This window comes from Lichenostomus cassidix, chromosome 1Aa (assembly GCF_008360975.1).
Source record: "Lichenostomus cassidix isolate B80296 chromosome 1Aa, HeHo_3.0, whole genome shotgun sequence".
Lineage (NCBI taxonomy): Eukaryota > Metazoa > Chordata > Aves > Passeriformes > Meliphagidae > Lichenostomus > Lichenostomus cassidix.
Window position 1 is genome coordinate 20,968,516 of NC_139480.1, and position 11,267 is coordinate 20,979,782.

The 11,267-nt window shown below is 40.4% G+C and overlaps 1 pseudogene; it reads right to left on the reverse strand.

Annotated features, from left to right (window-relative positions):
• Positions 1-3,659: 3,659 nt before the first annotated feature.
• On the reverse strand, positions 3,660-11,267 carry LOC146443287 (hyaluronidase-4-like; annotated as a pseudogene).

The following is an 11,267-nucleotide window of genomic DNA, read 5'->3' on the forward strand; positions in this document are numbered from 1 at the left end:
AGGTTAGGGGTCAAGATATATTAAGATTCAGATGTCATTCTGTAATTTTCAGAAAGTGGCATTCCTCAGTCTTCCACCAATGGAGCGCAAGGTGGAAGCATGTTTAAAAAGATACAAGAGATTATTCATTTGTTGCACTATTCTCAATACAATGACACTAGTTTAGGGTACAAGGACGCAGAGAGGTACTTTTTAATCCCCTCTTGCATTAAATTGGAAATAATAGAAACAAATTGCTAACTATTAATCTGACTCATTAAGTGTACTTAGGAGCCCTATCCCCATCAATTTCAATGCAGAACACAATTAAAAATGAATGTGAGATGCAATCTGTATAGTGTTTAAAGTGCTGTATTTAATAGTGTTATTGCTGAGTTTAAGCATCATTTCAGGGAGTTAAGCACCTGAATTATGCCAAGCCAAATCTGTTTTGCACTTGACTGTCAGGCTGATTTGCAGCAAAGCCCCAGCCTGGGATTAAGATCAACATCCAGACATCTGGAACTGGTCGAGTGATAAAGAAAAATCCTAACTGTAATATCAAGCAGCAGAAATGGGTAAGAAGGTGTAGCATTACCCTTTAGCTGCCTTGAGGCTAATGGGAGAAAAATAATTTAATATTGAATAAGGCAGGATGATTGGGATGAGGGCTGCCTGGATCGGAAATGCTGATTTAATTTGAAACATTAACTGTCATATGGATCTGTACCTCCTAACGGGCTGAAAATACAGATGGGCTTTGCCTGATTGGATCTAGATGAAGAAACAATGCCATGAATTTTACAGCCACTTCACAGCATAACAGCAACCAGGTGCCAGCTTCAAATATCTGTCCTTTTCCAGGACAAGAAATAGAAGAGAAACAAGAAGATATCTTTGTCAGCAAAAGCCAGTAGGAAATGTGGTACGCAATGCCAGTGAACTACTGAAAATGAATGTTCCAAATAACCTGAAATTCAGAATTATTATCAATTATTACCCATTTCAAAGTGAATCATAGAAAAGCCTGGGAGGGTAGTCAGCAGGTAATTATGGCAGAGTAGCTTTCCTTCTGTCCTATTCTCATTATCAGCTACAAAACCATTTCAATAACCTTGGTTGCCTCTGCTAAACACTAGATGTTCCGAAAACTGTACATGGTTTCAATTATTAGTGAGATACTTGCAAATTTGTATCTGTTAATTTTTTCATTAGGCAAAAGAAAGTAACATGTAAGTTTATTCTCATACCTTATACCAAAAAATATTGTTAAAAACCAAATCCCCTACGAGATTGATTTGTTATCTAAATGATTAGTAGCTTATCACAATCTTTAACAACTTGGATAACAAGCACTTTTAGGTATTTCTGTGTTTAGGTGTCTATACATACTTCTTTAAAACACTTTTTTGCTTGAAAAGTATGCCTTCTGATTTATTTTAGGAATGTTCTAACGTGGAAGAGACACCTATCAAGATGCTAATACCCGTGTGATGTAACTCCCTGGGAGGGACTCCATCTTGATGTTGGGCCTACTGAAACCAAGGGAGTTTACCACCGAGTTCATGCAGCTTTGGGTAAGACCAAAAGCACTAAGACAGTCCTGTGCTTAGCATCTGCCCCCTGATTTTTAGTTTCGTGTATTATTTCCACACGATATTGTTAAGAAATGCTTAGTCTCATAAAACACAAAAAGAAGAATGAAAATTTGTACCATAATAGGAGAAAGTATGTATATCATATTTAAAAGCATCCATTCTCATGGATGTACAGAGATTACTTAATTTTATCACTGCCACTCAGTAGGTATAATTACACAAATTGAACTTTAATTCACTTCAGGAAAAAAGCCTACAGCTAGAGTAATTTCTTTCCGCTGTCAATTTTATTATGACACAATGCATTTTGTTCCACATCCCACATTGCAACAGCTTTAACCATGCAGCTGCTGAGAACCCAGGTACAGATTTTCAGGCCTGTTTAGGTGTCTAATTCATACTGTAAAATAATTTAGTCACTGTAATGGTTATATTTGGTATGTCTAAATCTTAATGATATAGACGCTGAGAGGAACCCATGATCTGAAGTTAAGGCATCTGATTCTTCACAGGATGCTCTATGATGGCTAGATCCCAGGAAAGAAATGTGCAAATGCCAGCACATCAGTTGAAGATCGCAAAATGTAGCCAACAGGAGACATAAAGAGAAGAAAACAGAAGTCCAAAATGTTATAAAATTAGAAATCAGAAATGCTTCTCACAGGAGAACAGAAGAGAGAGGGGTTGGTCTTAGAAGTGCAGCTGATACAAATGTATGTTACATCTCACACAGCCTGCGTGTCCAGCCTCAGACAGAGAGAGATGCTGGAAGAGCACCTAGAAAAAGTACCTGGGTCAACTTTCCCCATGAGAACAGACTCTGTGTGCGGGGTTTGGGAAGCATGTCTTCACTGTGCCACCCTGCACATCTTCTCACACTGCAGATCTCAGGTACCTGACCCCCACAAAATCATCAGGCCTGCCAAGACTATTGAGGTAGAAACCAGCTAAACCCCACTGCACCTGAAGTGCCACTTAGGAGGTGCTCTCCCCCCTAAAAGGTGCACTTCTAATTTAGTTGTCCCACTTCAGTGGATATATTGGATGAGAGAAATCTGAGCCTGCCCACCTGGACACCTGGATAGGCATTTATACAGGATGCACTAACATATTACGGACAGTTGCAAATTTAACACATTCGCAGAAGAGTTTGAAACTTGATCTCATAAAATCCTGTTTCGCTATCCTACTGTTCAGTTACTATGTGTGACTGTCTTACTGTAAGATGTGACCTTAATGAAGACAGCAAGAGGAGTCAAAACTAACATCTAATTCAATGCTGCTCAGAAAACATTGAGACATTTTGTTTCCTGCTAACATGTACTTTGGTCCTACAGCACAAGCAAAATGTCAAATGAATCATTTTTACACCCTTCTCTTGAAAAATCCACCATGATCAGGAGTCTGATTTTTTTTAAAACTGAATATTCCTGACAAAGCCATTCCATTAAAAAAAAAAAATTAAAAAGCAAAATATCTCTAGTTTTCTTCACTGCAAAAATAGCTTCAGAAAAATTTTGGTAGATCTCCTTCATTTTTTTTAAGATAGCCTGAATTTAGTTTATGATTTTTCTTTTAAAGAAGGATAATTGTAAAGTCAATTGATTCCTTATAGATTGGCTGTGCTTTAGTCACAATTTCTCTTAACTTAAATAGAATCTAAAATATTTCTGTCTACAATGGAATTCTGTTAAAAAATAATGGAAGTTCTTCTCACTTGTCTTTGAGAGCTCTAACATAATGATTGCTCAATGACACAATTGCTTTTCTAACATAGTAATTATGGCAATAACTCACTGGGTTTGGATATAAGGAAAATAATGTGTTTAAAGAAGGAAAAGCTGCTAAGATGTGCAAATTCACAAAGGTCTAAGCCTGACAGGATCTTTAAGGTTCTGAGATAAAAAGGAATAATAGGAGCAGGTGGGAGTTGGATGTTATGTTGCAAATGTTTGCATGGATCAAATAGAAAACAGAACCAGGGAACTCAGCATAGGTCTCACTGATTCCTGTTTATCCTATAGCTATTTGTCTATTCTTTACACAGCTACATATATTCTAATACAAAGACATATATATATATATCATTCCTGCTCCTAGCAATACTTATTAATTTTATTTTAAATAGTCATAGCTTTAAAAAAACACAGAGACATTTTGTTTTGGACTAGAATATACACGTTCCTCGCTCAGTAAATGTACTGATACACAAATACTTTTTCTTCCTCATCTCCTGACTGTTTCGTTCCTCTTTATCATGTGGAGAGCTCAAATCATGAACATCTTTATCACAAAGACAATGAAAGAGGAAAACATGAACTGGAATTCACTCAAATGGAAAAGAAATTAGGACTCTCCCTTGATCTTTCATTTTCTGGAGGGATGCTTTATCCAGTATGTCATCCACTATGATATGAGTAGACTCTTCCTTTCTTTACAAAGGGAAAAAGTGACCTTGTGCTGTTTTATTCAGGACTAGCAGTCTTCTGCTATCCTGGTTGTGCCTGCCAGTTGAGCAGGCTTCTTGACTTCTAAGCAGCCTAATCTCAGAAAATAGGATTGAGGGCCAGACATGTTCCTGAGATCTGTGAATTTTTGACTCAGCCTTCAAGGTGCTCCACTCTCTCTCTGTGCCTTATGGGCATTAAACCTCAGGGCACAACTGCAGGGTTTGGATTTTGTCTGGGATCATGACTTGTTCATCCTCTGGAGCTGCAGAGCATGTGAAACCTTTCTTTGGATCCACTCTACCTTTCCCTTTGACTGATTGAAGCCAGCCCTTTGACTAAGCAGTACTTAGAGAAGACCTCTGCAAATGTGGGAGAGACAGAGTCTGCAGAGCTCCCTGAATGGTCCTCAGCAACGTTAACTTCAACACAGTCAGTTCCTTCATAACCATAACAGTGGCAGACAATGTCACTACCTTTATTTCCAGACCTTCATTTGATTTTTCTCCGTTCACAGTAATTCCTTGGTTGTCTTCTATCTGGAAGGTCTCAGAATTTAAATAGAGACATGTTGAGGCTCTCAGGGTTCCTTGCACACATGATCCATTGTCCTGACAAAGATGCCTCATTTACACCTCAGCTGCTGCTGTGGCACTGATAATGTAGGGCCCAAATTCAGAATCAATGCATTTTTGCACCTCTCTGCAGTTGCTCTGTAAACAGTAGAAATTTTAGTTAATGTGAGACTACCCACTTTCCCCTTTTACATTCTAAAAACCTTGCAATATGTAAGAAACCTGCATTAATTAATTCATTCAGGATAGCTTAAATTTGACTAATTTAAAGGATTAATAAGAATTTGTATAGAGAAAATATAATCTTATTGAGGTGCAAATTACTTCAGCAGCTTGCACTCCCCAGGAAACACCAGTAGATCTTTAGATCTTTAAAGAAGCCATGATAAAAAGAAGCAGGTGATGACAGCATGGCTGTGTGGCAAGACTGTAGGTGTCTGGAGCTGATGGAGATGCTCCAGGAGCTTGCCTTTGCCACTTGACTGGGGTGGAAGGAAGTTCACCCTCCTATTCATATTGATTCTGACAGAAACCACATCCAAATGTTTAAAAAATTGGCTGAAGTAATTGAATTTGCTGAGGACAGCTAAGCACTTATTTTCAGCCATTATTCTCATGCTGGCTGGGTTTTCTATACTGTCTGCCAGGAGAAAAACAGCCCAGAACACCCATTTCACACAGCATTAAGGAAAACATCTTTTCTTATGACAAAGTTTGATATGTGGCTTTCTGAAAACTCCAGGACATGGCATAGCCTTAAAAATCAATCTTTGATTTTAATGTGGCTAGGTCTAATATGTAATAAAAAACCTCTCCATCTGATCTTAACAGCTTGGTTTATTTTTTTTGCCCACACACAAGGAGAGTTCTCATAAGCTGACAAATTGCTGAGCACCACCAGTAGACTTTGTCTGGTCTAATCAGGCTCTAGATAATCTCCTAGTGTTTTACCCAGCTGGAAGGGAATTTGACCAGGATGACAACTACTGAGGAGCTATCTTCCAAAATGCCTGGTGTTAGCCATTGGCTTCCTACTACTGACTGCCTATGAGTGTCACAAGAGGCTTGTTAAGCCAGGAAGAACTGACCATGTTGTCCTGACTGGAGGACAGAAAAGACTGGTTAAGCAGTCAGCTCTGCTGGTACCAAGTACTCAGGACTGGTGCAGTCAGGTTCTGTCTATTAACAGGATAAAGTGAGGATCTTACACATTGAGTTTAAGTCAGGCTCAGATTTACCTCTAAAGAAGTTAAATTCACATCTCACAAAATAACAATGCCTGCAGCTCCCAGGGCACTCTCTCCAACAGTGTTAAACAATATTGCTACAGTGAAAAGAATACAGACACCACTGTCAGGTTAATTCAGCATTTCACAGCCTTTCTAAAGTAATCCAGTGGTATGTTACATGGCTGTCTCTCAGACTAGGGTTTCATTCTGGTCCCTATGAACTATATTTTATTCTGGTTAATGATTTTCTGTCTAGACTACAAGTATTAAACAGAAGTTGCAAACTTAGGTACTACTTGAGATGTTGGTAATAAGGAAGTGAATAAAGCTAGGGAAAAAAGCATTTTAATTCACTTTGATGAAAAAATTTAATCATGGTTATTTGATAACTCATCAATTACCAGAAGCAACTGAAATCCTTTCATTAAAGTGGGAATTTTTTTACCTGAGAATTCCCCAAAACATTGCCTCAGTTCTCCTTTTGTTGATAAGGGGAAGGAGAGAGCCATTTTGCTATGTCAATCAGCTGTTTTTCAGTCACTCTCCAAATTGAAAGCTGTGATTCCAAAGGCTTGCATTGCTCTTGCTGCTTTCCCTAGGAGCTCACTCAGATTCTTATGGAAACCTAGAAGAAGTAACTGTAAATAGGCCCACACTATAGGAGAGAAACACCAGCATTTGCATCCTTAAATGAAAGAGAAAATGCAACGCTTGGCAAATCTTAAGAATTTCAGTTCCAATATTCTTTCAAGTTTATATTCTTTCTAGGTTTGTTCCAGAGAGATGTCTTTCACTGTCCTGCTCATCTAGCAGGCTGTAAGGAGAAGGTATTTGGTGCTTGGATATTTATCCTTAATTTGAACCATGGTTAAGGATCAGCAACAAGTGAATTACTATGCCACATGTACAGAGTTTGAAAGGCCATTGATATGCAAGTGACATCTGAGACAGCATCACTGATTTAGGGGAGTTTGAGGGCCACAACACATCAAGAAATGCCTTAATGTGAGAAAAACTTCAGAGGAATTAGTTGCCTGAAGGGGATAAGAGACAGAAATTGGACATAAAATGGCAAAGAGGATGCAGCAGTTATTGATGTCTGTCTATCCTCTCCTCGCAAAGCTAAGGAAGAGCAAGCTGGGTAAAACCACCAAGGCAAGTGTCTCCATCTCCTTTAATGTCTTCAAGACCAAGAGAAGTGAAGCCTCTTGCTGGGAAGTGTAGTGGGTGAGGGATGGCATTGATAAGGGAATAGTGAGACCTAATAGAAGAGGGAGATAACGCTCCTTCTCAGACAGGATGCCAACTTCAGATTCTGTACCTGGGCTGAAAATTTGAACACAGCCTTTAAAAGCAAATATAAATATAATATATTTATATTTTTATAAAAAGTAAATATATTTTTATAAAAATAAAAAGCAAATATAAATATAGCAAGTGCCTTTAAAAGCACTTGCTAAATTCCAAAACAGAGAAATTGGGGCCTGCTGGTAGTGTAGTCACTACAGGTCTCACTAAAGGTGAGAACAGAAGCAGGGTGGTGACAGACAAGTTATGCTGCTTTTTCACAGGAAATCTACTGCCCTCATCCAGTTTCTGGGGGGATGTCCAGAATCACATAAAAAAGGCCTAGGGTAATGGATTTATCTCGAAAATACTTTTATGTGTGTGTTTGTATGTGTTCAGCTGATGTTAGCAATACTTCTTTGTTCTGGGGCACCACTGGCCATAATACCTACCAATGTAGGTATTATGGGACTAAATTAAATGTTTTTGAGATGGAGTCATGCAGAAAGACTGCTGGTTCCAATTTCCCATTCTTATGTACTCAGAAGAAGTTGCTAACATCTCTGCCTCAATTTCCCTCCTATAAAAAAGGGCAGGTATCTGGGGGTTAGTGATTGCATACCTGAGCAGAAGAAAGTACATCAGGGAGGATTAATCTATTAATAGCATCCTATGTACTACATCAAATTTCTGAAATCCTTTTAATCCATTCAAATGCATGTTTGAGTACAGCACAGTTATGAATTAAAGAAAAAGAAAAAGGTTTTGAAGGCTGTATTTTTTCTTCAGAACACTGCGCTCTTTAAAGCATGCAGATAATTAATGTGAACCAGCAGAGCTGGCCCAAGTAGGAGGTTTTCCATCCTGATGCACCATCTGCAAGAACAGTTAAAGGATAAATGCAGCCTACACTGTCCCAGCAAAAAACTTCCAATAGGGAGAACTAATAAAGGCTTCTCTCTACAGCCTAATCATGTACACACAAATGCAGGCAAAGAGTGATCTTGGGAGGCCGTGGAGGAAATCCCTATGGATTCACTCAACCTAAACTGAGAAAAGTACAAAATGTTTTTGACTGTTTCCAAGGGGTTTCTAAATATCAATGGAAAGAAATAGGGCTGCAAAGCTATTCCAGAGCCAGGAAAGTTCATTGTTCCTCAAAACTTGACTCGTTGGACAGGAACCAGTATAGTTAATCACGGAAACTGTAATTATGACAGTCAGGGTATAAGTGGCATTCCCACAGGCCCTTTGGTTTGCTTTCCTTTCCTAATGCAATTGTTTCCTTCATGAAGGTTTTTGCACTTTCTTCAAAGGAAACTGGTAATGTTCAACATCATTTGCTGAAATATTCCCTTCCATTTCAGTTATGGGATCCTGGACTTTCTTCTGTAGACATCTTTTGCACCACAGATGCAACCCACCGTGGTCTCCAGTGGGCCCAGTCTGTGACAGCTATCCCAGTGAAGACCTTAGCTGAGATGTCTTTTTTTCTGGATGAGTTCGAAAACTGAAGTTTTCGGATATGCTACCATTAACGTGGATTTCCTGTGATGTATCTGCCCTCTTGCTTTAGCTCAGGGGTTTCAAATCATACAGAACATTTTCAGATTCAGTACCTTGTACCTCAGGAAGCACAGTTCTGTCAGGCATTCCAGGAGCCTTGAAAGGTTTGCTCTCCCAAACTGGTGGTTGGGCTGTGGTTTCAAAGCAAGGGGAGTCCAGATGAAAGTTATGTGCAGCCATCCATGGGCTGAAAGGTGAGCAATGCATAACTATGTTCCATTTGCAGGCAGTATTTTCATTACTTAAGAGACAGCATTGGGTAAATCTCCCAGTTTGTCTGTAGAACATAACAGAAGAGGTATTAATATTTATTCCATAAGTAAATATATGAATTGGTATCAGTTAATTCTAGGGCAACTATCATGCTAACACAGAAGAAACAAGGTGAGCACATAATAACCCAAACAAAGGGGGGAAATTCCCAACCAAAGTAAATTGGTGTAAGTCTGGAAGTCAGCATAACACAGTTACTTTTCTCATCAATTCACCGAGGGTGTTGCCATCACTTCAGTGGTACCCAGGATGTCTTAGTGACTGTGGCTGTTGCAATGGAAAGCCTGATGAAGACATGGTATCCTTATTATTCAAACTTTCTCAATAACAACAAAAGTAACTCTAAAATCAAGCCTTGGCTTTTATCACCATCTTGCCAGTTTCATGACCATCCCTGGCCTGTCTAGTGCAATGCCAGCCAGAGATACTCCAAATAGCTCTAAACAAGCACACATATTTCATTGTTATTGTGCAGTTCCATAAAGGGATCCAAGTTCAAACCCTTGATAGCAATAAAGCAGGTTCATGAACGCTTGTTCTGAGCAATTTATTATCCTGGCTACACTATCACATGCAGCTAGTGCCTTCCAGACCACATCTGATATCTCTGCATAGCACTGTGGTATGCAATGTGGGATTTGAAGCTAAGGCCTGTGGCCAGTGCTTATGACCAGCACTGTTAGTCACAAGGTCTCTACAGAAAAACCTACATACTTATATGTCTATGAGAGAGAGAGAGAGAGTGAGAGAGAGAGAGAGTGTGTCATAACATTTTCTAACTCCAAGATCTCCACTGTGTTCAAAACCCTGGGAAAATCCTGCACACCTATGCAATCAACCATCATGGATTTGTATTTGAGTTCTATTGTCATTCTTCTTTCTCAGTCCTTGCCTATCTATTTATCTCTGCCAGGATTGTGACCTCCTGGAGGTGAGGATCATGGATGCCATTTCAACAGCCAGGCTGTTACATATATCCTGCTGGGAATACTGCAGCTGTACCATCCTTCCTTTCTCTCAAAACAGAAAAACAGTAAGGAATGCACCTGATATAATCTTATGGACCTCCCCAGTCCCACATTTTTCTGCTATTTTAGGGTAGGCCTAGCATAACCTAATTTCATCAAAACCATCAACATCCAAAGTAACCACCCTAGGTACTTTAAATAAGCCATTAATGCTTTTAGGATACAGTCTTCTGACAGCCTGAGGCACCAGATTGCTTTAAAGCATCCGAGGTGTGCCTGTTCCTCCTGCTGACCAGGCAGGGCATCCACAGGACCAGTGCAGAATGGAGCAGACTCTGCTCCATCTGAGCAGAGCTCAGTGTTTTGTCAGAGAATCTCACCCCAGGAGACTCACAATACAGAGCAAGCCCAGGTTTTCAAACTCAGTACCCACATATCTACAAGTGCCATACCAGGAGTACTGAGACTTTTAGAAAACACTGTTGAAGAAAATTATCCTGATTTGCTGAGTATATCTCAGTATATCTCAGTATACCATAGTGAGGAATCAAACTCAGCAAAACCACTTGGGGCTTGTCAGCGTTAAAGGGAGGCCAAATTGAATTTTCTCACCAAAAGGCTGCACAGCCAAAGCTGGAAGATGGTGAGCTTGCTCTTTGGAGGAGACAATCAACAAAAGGACCACCTTTAGAGAGTCAGGCTGCCCCACAGTCCCAGAGAGATGGAGAAAAGGGACAGGGAGCTCCTGCCAGCCCAGCAGCCCTGCTCCTTACACGAGCCCATGCCTGGGATCTTCATGTACTTCTGCCTTTCTAGGAGGGTTCCAGGGAGGCTCCAGCATTGCTGACCAGCACCTTTGGCAAAAAACAGATGGAAAATGCAGACCTTGCTGTGCTGGAACACTGTTGCTGAGCACTGCTCTCGCAGTTCACAGAAAATCGGAGTTGTAACAAAATCCTGCCAGAGGGCAGCAAATCCCTACAATTGTTTGCTTTTCACATTGCAGCATGTGATTTTAACCCCAGCCCCTTGAGTTTCTCCCATGAGAGCTGCACTACCATCCTGCCCCTCTGCTCCCAGGCTTGCACCAGGCTGGTCCAGGGAGGTGGCACTGCCTGTGCTGGTCACATCCTCAGTGATCTACAGCTGATTTCAGGGAGGACTTCCCACGCAGGACCTCTGTCATTTGGCACAAGCACAGTGTGCACTGGCAGCCACCCATGCCCTGAGCCACATCATCCCATCACACCCAAACCCATGGGGCTCCCCAGAAGCTCCATTTCCTGGGATCTGCCTGACAGTGGAAAGTGGGGATGCTCAGCTCCCCCACACCGTGGGTCCACAT